Raw genomic sequence first — 12,731 nt, 5'->3', positions numbered from 1 at the left:
AATTTGATTTGTTTTAAATTCTTGGTGTATAACATAAAACACTGATGGAGGGGTTCAAATCTGAAATTTTCATAGGTTAAGTCTTCGATACGTCAGTGAGTTTCCTTTTATGGAATACTTGGTTGTGTGTTCTGAGCTAAAAAGTACCAAGTAGCAAATGAACATGACAGAATCATGTGGTGGCAAAGTTACAATTATCCTCTATTGACCCCAGCCTACTCAGCAGTGCAAAATGCTGAGCAAGAATAAATAAGTTGTCTCCTCTTAGGGCTGGAGAAAGAGAAATTAGTTAATCAGGTACCTGTTATGGGTAAAGCATTTTGTTAAGTATGGAGGGGTACGGATAAAGATAGGAGAAGCTCCCTGATCTCAAAAATCTTAGTGCCTAATTGAGAATGATATAAGCATATGTATTAAAAGATAACCAATAAAGGTCCAAGAAAACTCAATGGGAAAAGAACAATCTTTTCAACAAACTGTGGTGGGACAACTGGAGAGCCATATGCAAAAGAATAAAATTGGACACCTACCTCACACCATACACAAAAATTAAAATGGAGGCCTAAATGTAGGAGGTAACACTATAAACCTCTTAGGAGAAAACATAGGTACACATTTTGTTACCTTGAAAAGGCAATGAGTTCTTAAATATGACACCAGAGGCACAAGCAACCAATGAAAAAATAGATAACTTTGTTCTTTAAAAAAAAAAAAAAAAAAAAACAAGGAAAAATAGGAAGGAAGAGAAAAAGAGAAAGAAAGGAAGTAAAGGAAAGAAAGAAGAACACAATTTTACTCCACACTGTTTGGGTTTTGAGGTTTGGTATACTTTGGACTCCCCAGAAGGAATTTAGAATAGGGGTTACCAAATGGATGCACATTAGCATGAAGTGAGAGTTTTCCAAAGCCCTGCTGCCTAAACTGAGCCCAGATGTAATTATTAGAATCTCTGGGCTAGCATTAGGCATTGCGATTTTTAAAAGGTCCCCAGATAATTCCAATTAAATCAAGTCTACCCTAAAGTTGCCTCCTTACATTTTTTTTTTGTTGTTGTTGAGACAGAGTCTTGCTCTGTCACCCAGGCTGGAGTGCAGTGGCACGACCTTGGCTCACTGCAAGCTCTGCCTCCCGGGTTCAGGCCATTCTCTTGCCTTAGCTTCCCGAATAGCTGGGACTACAGGCACCCACCACCACACCCAGCTAATTTTTTGTATTTTTAATAGAGACAGGGTTTCAGCATGTCAGCCAGGATAGTCTCAGTCTCCTGACCTTGTGATCCACCTACCTCAGCCTCCCAAAGTGCTGGGATTACAGGCATGAGCCACCGTGCCCAGCCCGCCTCCTTACATATTTTAAGGTTGGCCTAAAGGTTTTTCTTTACATCATGAACTATAACAAGTGGAGATGTAAACAGACGGTCACCTACACTTGTGCCAGCCACTAAGTTTTGATCAATCAAATGTAGTCAACTGTTCGAACAGTGATCAAATGAGGTAAATGCCAACCTATAACCAATCCAGCTGTTTCTCTACCTTATTTCCATTTTCTGTACGTCACTTTTCTTTTCCCGTACATCACCTTTCTTTTTCTGTTCATAAATCTTCTTCCATCACGTGACTGTGCTGGAGTCTCTGAGCCTCTGGCTCGAGGAGGTGGCCCAATTCGCGCATGGTTCATTGCTCAATTAAACTCCTTTACATTTAATTTGGTTGAAGTTTTTATCAGTACGCTGCCTTGAAAATTAGTGATTTAAAAAATAGCATGCATCCTAGGTTAGAATGCTAAACGCCTGCAGCAAACTCAATTCTGCTGAACTGTACTTCATTTTGTCCCGTTCAATGAGAGCCTGTTTTTGAATTTGTCTTTCTCAGAAGAGAACTCAGGAAAGAAAAAGTCTTTAAGAGAATCTCTCAGTTCCGCATTGGCAAACAAAAGACCTGCAAAATAGTATATCCTAGATGGTTCTTAGGTTTTTTTTTTTTTTTTTTTTTGACAAACACCTAATTCAAGTTTATTTAAAAGAAGAAAAATTGTGTGTCTCATGTAATGTCTTAAAGTTTTCTGTCATCTCGTGATGCCTTGCTCCTGTCATCAACTCTGATTCACTGCAGCTGTTTCCTGCAAAACGCAAAAGCGTGACTTCAACAAGTTTCATTTCCTATAAAGATAAAAGTACAGAAAGTTGTGGATAAATCTCTGGGCAACTCTGTCACTGTAGAAGATGATGAAAAATGGTGCCAGAGCTATTTACGCAGTGAGAGCTTTCTGATGCTTTAGGGCTGGGGACTTCTCTTTTCCTTGATCTCACCTGGTTCATGGAGCAATATCGCTCTTGTCATTGATGCTGCACCTCACAGATTTGTTGCTATCATATTGGCCGTTGTAGTTGTTTCCATCAAAGATGAGCAAGAATTGCTTTGAAGAACATTTTACAACACCCAATTGTCAAGGAGTTATTATAAGTGACATGACTGAACCTTAGCTCTAAGTGAACAGAAGTGTCTAAACTGTACCATCATCTTGACTGCTCACTAGTGAGATGGAGACTAATGCATCTAAATTCTGTACACTTCACAAAGGCAGGAATTCTTGTCTATGTTGTTTACTCCTATATACACAGCACTTAATACCAAGCACATGGAAAGCTGAATTTGTTGAATTTGCTGAATGAATGTAACCCTTTTAATCTAGCTGTGCCTGTAGGCTTTAGACCTCCCACCATCCTGAGGTAGTTGCTTGCCTAGATGCTCCTGCAGACCACTGAATTCTCTCTCTCCTCTCCTTTACAACCAAACATCTCAAAAACAGTCTGCTTTCAAGTTTGAATGCTTTCATATGGCGTTCATTTTTCAGTGAATTACAGTCTGTCTTTTCTCTCTAACACTTCTCTAAAATTGTTTCCCCCAAATGCTGCCAATGACTTCTTAATTGTTGAAACCAGTGGATTCTATTCAATTCTCATTCTGTGCAATCTGTTTTTAACAACACTTCCCTGTTGCTTCCTTGCCTTTTGAGACACATGCCCTTCCTTAGCTTCCAAGATGGGACACTCTTAACTCTCTCTCCTACTTTCTTAGACATGCACAATTTCATCTTCACTAGTTTCATTTTTTCTGACAACCAAATGTGCACATTCCTTACAAAGCGTCACCTTCCCCACAAAACTCTCATCCATTCCCATAACTCAGTCTATCAATTTTAGGTCACTAATTCATGTAATTGCATTTTCAATCCTGTTTACTCATCTAATTTCCAAGCCTGTATGTCTGGGTATTTACAAATTATTTCAGAATGATCTCCTATCTGCAATGTAAAACTATAGAGCTGGTCCAATCTGAGCCCGTGGTCCAATTCCCATACACCTCCTTTTCAGCTTCCTGTCTATCTCCCTTTGCATCCACCCCATTCTCCATACTCACAGCCGAGAGATGTATTTGATTTCTTCTTTTTTCACTTTTTGTATCTAATGAAGTTCCTCATGCACTTTAAGTTTTGTCTACTCTAAAATGTCTCTAAAATCCAACTCTCCTCTTCTTTCTGGTCTTCAATTTAGGTCTAGTTTCTCATTTGCTCCTGCTGTTTCACTTATTTTATAAACGATTAATTGGAATTGTTACATCCCTACTTAGACACCTTGAATGATTTTCCAGTGCTTACCAATTAAAGTCCAGATGCCATGGACATTTAAGATCCTGCATGGTATTGTTTTAACTTTTCTCTACTGCCTTCTCATTACACCCCAATTTAGCCACAGTCTAGCCTGGTTATTCAATTATTGCTCCTGAATACAAACAGAATGTTTCTGTTTTCATCCTGTTTAGATATTGTTCCCCTACATGGAATATTCTTCTCTTTTTTCTCTCGTACTAATTTCTGCCTATTCTCTAAGATTCATCTCAAATCCTTCTTATTCCAAGAGGTTTTCTTCTAATACTCCAAATTTATTGAGCTTCTGCCTGTGCTATATTATTGAGCAATTATTTTGTCCTATGTACTAGGACATTATACTATTATTTAGCTCTTGTGGGCTGACTTACATCACTGGTTATCTTGTAAAATTATTTGTATTGAGATTTGTTTCACACACCATAAAATTTACTCTTTTAATTTTTTAAAGAGATTTTTGAAGAAGCTCCCATACTGTTTTCCATGGTGGCTGTACCCATTTACATTCCCACCAACAGTGAGCAAGTGTTTCCTGCTCTCCACATCCTCTCCAGCATTTAGTTTCTTTCTTTGATAACAGCTATTTTAACTGGGGTGAGATGATATCTCATTATAGTTTTGATTTGCATTTCTCTGATGACTAGTGATGTTGAAAATTTTTTCATATGCCTGTTGCCATTTGTATGCCTTCTTTTGAGAAATGTCTATTTTGCCTATTTTTAAATCAGATTTTTTTGTATTGAGTTGTTTATTGAGTTGTTTGGGTTCCTTATACATACTGTTAATTAATCCTCTGTCAGTTGAATGGTTTGCAAATACTTTCTCCCATGCTGTACGTCTCTTTCTTTTATTTTATTGATTATCTTCTTTGTTGCCAAAAGCTTTAATCCAGCAATTTGACTGCTAGGTATATATCCAAAAGAAAGGTAAACAGAAAATTGAAAAGAGACCTGCACTGTCATGTTTATTGTGGCACTATTCACAATAACCAAGATATAGTATCAACTCAAGTGTCCATGAACAGATGAATGGATAAAGAAAATGGGATATATATAGTATATATAGGAATATTATTCCACCATCAAAATTAATGAAATCATGCCATTTGCTACAATATGGATGGAACTGGAAGACATTATGTTAAATGGAATAAGCCATACACAGAAAGACAAATGTCACATGTTCTCACCAATATGGGGGAGCTAAAAAAAATGATCTCATGGAGGTAGTGAATAGAATGGTGGTTAACAGAGGCTGGGAAGGGTAGTGAGGAGGGAGGGATAAAGAGGAGCTGGTCAGTGGGTACAAAAATATAGTTATATAGAAGAAGTAAGTGCTAGTGTTCAATAGGGTGACTAGAGCTAATAATTTACTGTATATTATAAAATGGTTGGAAGAGTAGATTTGGAACATTCCCAACATAAAGAAATGATAACTATTTAAGATGATGGATATCCTAATTACCCAGATTTAACCATTACACATTGTATGCTTGTATTAAAATATCATATATATGCCATAAACATGTACAACTATTAGGTATTCATAAAATTTGAGAAATTACCTCTTTGTTTTAAAATATATTAGGAAGTTGTACAACCATCACCACTATATAATGCTAGAATATTTTCACCACCCCCAAATGAAACCTAGACTCATTAGCAGTCACTCCCCATTTTCTCCTTCTCCCAGTCTCTGGCAACCACTAATCTACTTTCCATTTCTATGAATTTGTCTATTCTGGACATTTCATGCAAATGGAGTAACACATATATATATGGCCTTTTCTATCTGGATTTTTGTACTTAACATGATGTTTTCAAGGTTCATCCATGTCGTGGCATGTACTTCATTATTTTTGATGAATGAATAATGTTTCAGTGTATGCATATACCACATTTTCTTTATCCATTCATCAGTTAATAGACATTTGAGTTGTTCCCACTGTTTGGTTATTATGGCTACGAACATTTGTACATAAGTTTCTGTGTGAGCATACATGTTCAGTTCTCTTGGGTATATACCTAATAGTCGACTTGCTAGGTCATATGGCAACTTTATACTTAGCTTTTTGAGGAAATGCAAAACAGTTTTTCAAAGTAACCACACCATTTTATGTCCCCACCAGCAAATTATAAGGACTCTAATTCTCTTAAATCCCCACCAACACTTGTTACTTTCTTTTTGATGATAGCTGTCTTTGCGAATGTTAAGTAGTATCTTATTGTGGTGATTTGCATTTCGCTAGTGTCTAATGACATTGAACATATTTTCAGATGCCTGTCATGCACATACTGATTGGCCATGTGTGTATTTTCTTTGCAGAAATATGTATGCAAATCCTTTGCCAAATTTTAATTGGATTATCTTTTTATTGTTGAGTTGCAAGCTTTCTTTCTGCATTCTAAATACTAAATCCTTATCAGATATATGATTTGCAAATATTTCTTCCCTTCTGTGGGTTGTATTTGCATTTTATTTATAGTATCCTTTGATGCCCAAAAGTTTTAAACTGAAAAAAATGAATTGAAAGAATCCTTTTGAGGAGATAATTTAATAAACAAGGCAGTTGGTGACAGAAGAGATCCAATGAGTTAAAGAGGGTATGATTAAAATCTTAGAAAAATTGGAGAGGCAATATTTAACAACATTCTGTAGCATTATCTAGGAAGAAGGCACTTTCCACAATAGGTGAAAATGAGAATTGCTTCTTTTGGTGATCATATCTGACTGTTCAATAAGCATGGAATGTTTGTGTCTATGTGCAAAGCAATACAGGGAATTAATCATTGAAGTCTACATTTCAACCAGCAAGAAAGAAAGGAGGACAAAGTAAGGAGACAGAGATGGCAAGAAAGAGCAATGCTCTTCTACTAAGACTCTTCTTTATGAGACATCTCAATTTAGAACTATGCCTATGCTTTAGAGGACTGAAACAGGAGGAACTTGACTTAAATTAATACGAGAACTATATTGCTTTAAAGTAAGGAGAAGGAAAACTAATTTTCTTTTAAATGTACACCATGGGACAGGGATTAGGGTAGAAGCATTACATCCAGTAAATCATTTATTCCTCACCTCAACCCAACAAAGACGGGTATAAACCCATTTTATAGAGGAAGAAATAGAGTTTAAAGAAATGTCACTTCCCAAGGTCACACAATAGAGGAAATGGAATTCAAACTTCAGCCTAATTATAAAATTTTCATTATTTCTCCTACTGTCTTAGGACTAAAAAGGAAAATCTCTCTATCTTCTATCTAAAGACATAACATATTACATTAATTCTTTACTTTTTCCACTGTTGAACATCTTTGAGATCTTACAGTGTCATAGGTTAAATGGCTGAATTTTCTTTCTTGGTGCTATATAAAATAATGGCACTTCTTAACAACAATTACATAATAGATTCAATGAACTACTCAGATATATGACTGACTTTTGATGGAAATTCCGGCAGAGATATTTAAAGAATAATATTAATAAAATAGTTTAGATTTGAATATCCTCTCGGATGAAAAGCAGAGGCCCAGAATAGAACATCTCTAAGAGGCAGCTTCTTTTTTAGCTCTATGTTCGTCACACTTAGATGATGGCACTTCATTCTGAAATATTCTACCTTCTAACACTTGGCAAACGTCACTGTTTACAGATCTTTTGCTTTGCTTTCTGAAAAACAAAAACATTTTATGACAGTACCCACCAACAGGACCTTCCATTCATAATGCAAAAGCTAAGGTGTGTTTGCAGGTTTCCAGTAAAATCAGAGAAGGATCAGGGAGGAGCAAACTTGGCCCCCAAGGGGCAAGGCCCAGACTGCACCTCCTTCACCTTTTACTCCAGAAAGCAGAAACTCGTGACGGGAAGAGGAAGTGAACAGGATGTGCATCTGATGATGGAGATCAGGGCTGGCCAGTCCTGCGTTCCCCAAACACCCTCCCCTCTGTTCCCTAATACGAGGATGGAGGAACTCCATTTCTTCACCCTATCCTCTCAACTCCAGGGGATACCATGAAAGGGGACCATTAAATAAGGGATCAGGACTCTCACCCTTTCCAATGCATGGGAATTTCCAGATCTGAGGAAGAGTCTATGAGTGAGTATGACGAGACCACAGTTAGCCCCCTGTATTGGCCAAAATTAAATTATCATGCTGCTACTTTTAAACCAAAGATTGCTTCTTAGCCCCAGAGACCCCACAGACCCTCCCAACTCAGAGAAAGACTTGCTCAAAGGCAGGTTCAAGGATGACTTCTTTTGCAAAGCCTTTCCTCACCAACCACTGTAAATCTTTCTCTCATGGCCTGACTGGATTTCATAATAACTGTGTATTTCACTGGGTCTGACTCAGTCATTAGGAAATAAGTTTCTTGAAGGTAATAACCATTTTTACTCACCTCAGCATCCCCAGTCCCTGCTCATTCAATTCTCTTTGAGTAACTATGTTAGACTTTGTTCTTTAAGAACTTAGTGAAATCATCAACACAATTTCCATTAGCAGCACCACCTCTGTAAAGCACTCAAATTAGAATAAAAGTAAATACGTGCTTTATCTTCTACACAACTTTACTTTCCTTCAAATGGTAAGTATGTGTGGTGATGGATGTGTTAATTAGCTGGATGTAATCATTCCACAAGGTGTACATATATCAAAACAGCGTGTTGTACACCATGAATATATCCAATTTTTCATTTGTCAATATTCGAGAGATCAGCTCTAAGCACTTCAGTTTTTATTCTCTTGGTTCAAATGTGTTGAGAAGGAGGAGGTACTGCAGTTCACTATTTTTAGTTAATTCTCTTTTCTATAAGTTGCTAATACCCTGTCCCCAAAAGCCAACAGGTGAGCCCATTTGTGTATTCCACACAAAAGGCGACTCTCCTTCTCCAAACAGCTACCTGCACCAAGTCTACCTGTGACGATTCTGTCCTCTCCTCCAGGATCCTGCACTTGCCTCTGGTCCCCACATTGACTTTAACCTAAGTCTTGATGATTCTTTCTCCATAGAGATGACAAAACAATGACATGTTTTGGAGTCCTCCTATGTATCAAACATTAATAAAAGTGTTCTGTACACATATCTCACTTCAGCTTCATAATAACCCTTTGGCATAGATACTGTTATTTCTCAAATTCAAAGACAAGTTGACTAAAGCACAGAGAGGTTAACTAATTTGCCTGAGGTCACAACTAGGAAGACAGAGAACAGGCTTCTGAACCTAGGGTGTCTGTAGATTCTATCATATTCTTTTTTTTTTTTTTTTTTTTTTTTGAGACGGAGTCTGGCTCTGTCGCCCAGGCTGGAGTGCAGTGGCCAGATCTCCGCTCACTGCAAGCTCCGCCTCCCGGGTTCGCGCAATTCTCCTGCCTCAGCCTCCCGAGCAGCTGGGACTACAGGCGCCCGCCACCTCGCCCGGCTTATTTTTTTTTGTATTTTTTAGTAGAGACGGGGTTTCACCATGTTAGCCAGGATGGTCTCGATCTCCTGACCTCGTGATCCGCCCGTCTCAGCCTCCCAAAGTGCTGGGATTACAGGCTTGAGCCACCGTGCCCGGCCGATTCTATCATATTCTTAACCTCCATGGGTTTTACCTTCCCCGTTTGTCTTTTTAGACACTATCTTTAATCCTTACTACATTGGCACTTCAACATAGGCTTGTTATTGTCGATTTCTTTTTTTTTTTTTTTTTTTTTTTACTTTTTATTTTGAAATAATTTTACATTCACATACAAGTTGCTAAAATACTACAAGGAGCTCCTAGGTATCTGCCAGCTTCCCTCGTGTGCACCTTGGATATAACCATAGTATAACTGCCTAAACCAGGAAACTGACATTTATATAACCCCACTAACTGGACCTCAGAACTTATTTGAATGTCACTAGTTTTTGAACGCACTCACTATGCTTTGTGTGTGTATATATAGTTTATTCATCAAATGTAGAGATTTATGAAACCACCACCATAATTGGATTTTAGAACAGCTCTACCATTCCCAAACACTTGAGGATGTAGATCGTTTCCATCACCAAAAAGAAACTCCCTTGTGTCACCCCTTTACAGTCCAACCCCATGCCTAATCCCTGGCAACCACTGGTCTGTTCATCATCATATACTCTGTCATCTTAAGAATATTCTATAGATGGACTCATAGAGAATGTAATCTTTTCAGGTCACCTTTTTTTCACTTAACACAATGCCCTTCAGATACTTCAGTTCCTGTATCAATAGTTTATTACTTTTTGTTTTTGAGTAGCCCATTGAATGGGTATGTGGTTGGCTTAGCTACAACCTTTCATTTTCTTCTAGCTTCCTATAGTTCTTCTACCAGAATAATCCAGTGATTCTGAAAACACAGAGGGAGGTCTTCCTTTAATTGGTCACGAATGTTAAAAAGCAGAATTCTGGATCCCGTTTGAGGTCCAGTGAATCTGAATATCTGAGGGTAAGGACTAGTGTTACAATATCTGCAGTTCACATACTTCAATGTAGATGGTGCAGTATTGATTGCTTTTCAGTTGCATTAAGCTATAGTAGAAACCTATGTTGCTTCCACTTTAATTGGGAATGGTGATGATTAACTGACACTCTAATCACCAAATCCATTCTTCAGAGGCAATCAGTGGTATTGATATCAGATCCTTTTCTAATTAGAATAATACATGTCCAGTTTTTTTAAATAAAAGTAGCTTATGACATAGCATTATTAGAAAGGGATTCTCACCTGTGAAATTAAAGACATTAATATTTTAGAGACACCCTAAACCCTAACATGAACAAGATATAAGAATCTAACAATGTCTGTAGCCTTTACCCTTCCACCCTAAATTTATGCCAGATCTTTGGTTCATCCATGAACTTGGAAGACTCTGATGATAGCAGTCTATTCTTACGAAATCTGGCTTGTACACCCAGTTGAAACTTGCAGGTAGAATAGTACTAAGCAGAGTACCTAAAGGATACAGACGGGGGCTGACAAGTTGATGGGTGCAGCACACCAACATGGCACAAGTATACATATGTAACAAACCTGCATGTTATGCACATGTATCCTAGAACTTAAAGTATAATAATAATAATAATTTTTTTTAAAAAAAAGGATACAGAAGCTAGGAATGTGATAAGCATTTTGTACCATATTCACTTATTAGAGCCTAGAATAGTGCCTGGCACAGAGCTGGCCCTCAGTAAGTATTTGGTGAATTTCAAAATGTGCTCTGTTCTTTTATAGCTTTCTAATTTAAATCAGAGTCACAGAACCAAGTAATCCCTAATTAGTGAAATTCAAGGTCTTTAGTGGATAAATACTTTCTCTAGATTCAAAATACTTGACCCAAGGGGGCATACGGTACAAGTATTATTGTAAGATTTCCAACCACTTGTCATTTTCTGAGGTTGCACAGTGTTAGGGGAGAAGCAGAGAGATATGTTTTCTTGCCCTTCCAAGGTTCTGAGTCAACTTCTTGTTATATCAGAAAAAGGAGAATAAAAGAATAACTGTTCAAAACAAGCAAGAATTTTTTTTTAAGCAAAGATTAACCATGGAGGACACCTGGTGGTAAAATCCATCACCATCATGTCACAGTTGTTCCTCTGTACCATACCACACTTGCCACTTGAGGCCACTACTGAAGCTCAGATACTGCACAAATGTGGAGTTTCAAGCCTTGTGAAGAGCCATGCTGTGGAAGTCCCAGGCATTAATTCATCAGTGCACTCTGCCTCCCTCTCACTCCACTCTTCCTGATTGACTCAAGTTAACCTAGAAATTAGTCAGGCTCCCAGTCACTGAAGATGCCCTGCTTTAGTAGAAAAAGTAAAGAGTTTGGACTCAGACACACCTGGACAGACTCTACCACTTTCTAACTACATGACCTTAATCATATTGCTCACCATGCTACGACTTAGTTTCCTGTGTGTAAAACAGCAGTTAAATCTATTATGGCATTGTTGGAAGAATTAAATAAAGTTTATGCAAAGCCAAACAGTATCCATTAAATGGCACATGATATTATGTCTAAATCAATCCTAACCTGATACTGAATATACCACCATTCTTTACCCACCAGTGACTGAGGTTTAGAATTTATTTGTACACATTTTCTAGGAGCCCTAAGCATGCTAACTCTCCTCTTTCTATCTTTATTCTGACCCTGTTTATACCACTGGGCCTCAGTTCCTTTACTGATCCTTTCAGCCTGAGTGACCTAGCTCTCACCATTCCCCTTCCCAGAAGACTAAACCTGACTCCTTGTACCTCTAGCTGCCAGATAGAGCCTGTCTGGCAAACATGGAGTCATAACGGTTGACAGGTTGGTGTTACCTAAACCGTCAACCATAGACCAATGCTGGAATCCCTTCCTTCCTTCCTTTTCCTTCCTTCCTTTCCTTCCTTTCCTTCCCTCCCTCCCTCCCTTCCTTCCTTGCCATTTCATGAAAACATAAATACAGAAAATGAGAATAAAGCATGCATCACTTCTTGGCCTTTTGGCTGAGACTGAGTATGGAGAGTAGTATGTAGTAGCATGTAGTGACTTCCGTCTCACTGAACAGGGTATAGACCATTATGCATGCAGCTTATACAACAAGTTGTAAGTGGTGTGAGCTTCATACTGGTCATGCTCTATAGGACCACATTACAACATGTAATATGCTAAGGTTGGTTTGTCAACTCTAACTCAAGAAAATATATTTAAAAATTGAGAAAATTTAAACATTCTTTATAACCGATTATTCCACTGGGAAAGCTCTGCTGAAAATATTTGAAATAGGTAGTGAACTGTTTGTGTTTCAGCAAGACAAGAAGCATGTTTGATCTCAACTTTTCAAAGATGTGCCTATGACCACAATCACTTATTTGTATATCTTTAATAATTTAATGATTATAATACCTCTTGCAAAGAAAAACTGCAACATGTTTTACAGTGGCAGATAAGATTAAAGGGCAAAAACAAACATTAAAAGCTTAGAAAAAGAACATTTAACACCTAGCAAGAAAGTGGTTGATGATTCTGATATTCCACATCTGCAATAAGTTATTACCAATCACTGTATGAATTTTATAT

Source organism: Macaca mulatta, chromosome 14 (assembly GCF_049350105.2).
Source record: "Macaca mulatta isolate MMU2019108-1 chromosome 14, T2T-MMU8v2.0, whole genome shotgun sequence".
NCBI classification, from domain to species: domain Eukaryota; kingdom Metazoa; phylum Chordata; class Mammalia; order Primates; family Cercopithecidae; genus Macaca; species Macaca mulatta.
This window is presented reverse-complemented; position numbering follows the sequence as displayed.